The following is a 2351-nucleotide window of genomic DNA, read 5'->3' on the forward strand; positions in this document are numbered from 1 at the left end:
CAGTCCTCAGCAGTGCAATCCCTGTACCTTTTGCACAATATTAGTCTGTCCTGACGTTTTTCTTGGAGAGAAGTGGCTTCTTTGCTGCCCTCCTTGACACCAGGCCATCCTCCAAAAGTCTTTGCCTCACTGTGCGTGCAGATGCACTCACACCTGCCTGCTGCCATTCCTGAGCAAGCTCTGTACTGGTGGTGTCCCGATCCCGCACCTGAAGCCTTCTTCACAACAATTGAACCGCTCTCCTTGAAGTTCTTGATGATCCGATAAATGGTTGATTTGCGTGCAATCTTACTGGCAGCAATATCCTTGCCTGTGAAGCCCTTTTTGTGCTAAGCGATGATGACGGCCCTGTGTTTCCTTGCAGGGAATCATGGTTGACAGAACAATGATTCCAAGCACCACCCTCCTTTTGAAGCTTCCAGTCTGTTATTCGAACTCAATCAGCATGACAGAGTGATCTCCAGCCTTGTCCTCGTGAACACTCACACCTGTGTTAACGAGAGAATCACTGACATGATGCCATCTGGTCCTTTTGTGGCAGGGTTGAAATGCAGTGGAAATTTTGTTTTGGGATTCAGTTCATTTGCATGGCAAAGAGGGACTTTGCAATTAATTGCAATTCATCTGATCACTCTTCATAACATTCTGGAGTATATGCAAATTGCCATCATACAAACTGAGGCAGCAGATGTTGTAAAATTAATATTTTGTGCCCAGTCTCGGCACAGCGTTCAGTCCGGCGCCCTGGTCGGATCCAGGGTCTGGGGGGGCTACGACCCGCACCGGAGCCACCACCAACATTAGTCACCCCCCCCCCTAACCCCTCCTTTTGGTTTCAATCCGGTACGTCCTGTTCCTCGCACTCTCCCTGAAGTGCATGGTACCAGTCCGGTGCTACCTGTGCCGGCTCCACGCACCAGGCCTTCAGTGCGCCTCCCCAGTCCGGTACGTCCTGTGCCAGCTCCCCGCACTCGCCCTTGAAGTGTGTGTCACCAGTCCGGTGGCACCTGTGCCTGTTCCACGCACCAGGCCTCCAGTACGCCTCCCCAGCCCAGTACATCCGGTGCCAGCTCCCCGCACCCGCCCTGAAGTGTGTGTCACCAGTCCGGTGCTACCTGTGCCGGCTCCACGCACCAGGCCTCCAGTGCGCCTCCCCAGTCCCACTCCAAAGCCGGTGCCTTGGGCAGGAGCCTTCCTCTGCGCCGATGCCCAGTCCAGGCACGCTCCAAGGCCGGAGCTTTCCTCTGCGCCGATGCCCAGTCCAGGCACGGCGTCCAACCCAGCTCCAGGGCCGGAGCCCTCCTCTGCGCCAGTGCCCAGTCCAGGCACAGCGTTCAGCCCAGCGCTATGGTCTGGGGAGGCTACGATCCGCACCGGAGCCACCACCAACACTAGTCACCCCCCTAACTCCCCCTTTTGGTTTCAGTCCGGTACGTCCTTTGCCGGTTCCTCGTACTCTCCCTGAAGTGCATGTCACCAGTCCGGTGCCACCTGTGCCGGCTCCACGCACCAGGCTTCCAGTGCATCTCCCCAGTCCGGTAGTCCTGTACCAGCTCCAGGGAGGAAACTTCTCATGTAAACATGCATGAAATCAAGGCATTTACGGTTACAGAAGTCAACAAATGAGAGCTCCTAGGTACACACAGGGCCTGGGTTGGGGACAGAGAATGGGCGTGGTAGAATAGATTCAGGGCATAATGTACTATGGAGGTAAACCTAGGCATTTGAGTAAGAGAGGTTGCATCTCTGGAGATACTAGTTATGCTAGGTGAGGTCACCCCATGTGTGGGAGGTGGGACAAAAGAGGTATCTGAGCATGTTGAGTAGGGCTAGTGGCTCCGCAGTAAAATAAAACAATGATAACTACCCTAAACAACAGTATACAAGGCATATTGACATTAGAGAGAGACATAAAGTGGGGCATAAAGCAATCGCAAGTGTTGATTGGAACAGCTAGCTAAGACAACGGGTAAGACAACAACAGTTAATCAGCTAAGACAACAACAACAGGTAAAATGGCGATGAATGGGCAGAGAGGGTCAGTTAACTACACACAGGGCCTGAATTTGAGGCTAGGGCCGACAGATAAACAAAACAAACTAAATGGAGTACCGTGATTGATGAACAGTCCAGCAGGCATGAGCTATGTAGCCAGGTGATCATAGGGTCCAGTGAACAGCTATAGATGAAACAGGGAAGTCGTTACCACGCTAGCAAGTGGGAGACACGGCGTTCATAAGTTAGCAGGCCGGGGCTAGCAGAAGCATCTTCATTGACTGGTTGAGGGCACATCAGATGGAATTATGTCATCAGACCAATCGTGGATCTGCGGGGCTCCATGTCGACAAAGG

General features: G+C 53.1%; 1 pseudogene; it reads left to right on the plus strand.

The window, feature by feature from the left end:
• Window positions 1–1465, plus strand: part of LOC124025689 — a 68513-nt pseudogene extending 67048 nt beyond the window's left edge.
• Window positions 1466–2351: the final 886 nt, after the last annotated feature.

The sequence above is a fragment of the Oncorhynchus gorbuscha genome, unplaced genomic scaffold, assembly GCF_021184085.1.
Source record: "Oncorhynchus gorbuscha isolate QuinsamMale2020 ecotype Even-year unplaced genomic scaffold, OgorEven_v1.0 Un_scaffold_2349, whole genome shotgun sequence".
Classification (NCBI taxonomy): Eukaryota; Metazoa; Chordata; class Actinopteri; order Salmoniformes; family Salmonidae; genus Oncorhynchus; species Oncorhynchus gorbuscha.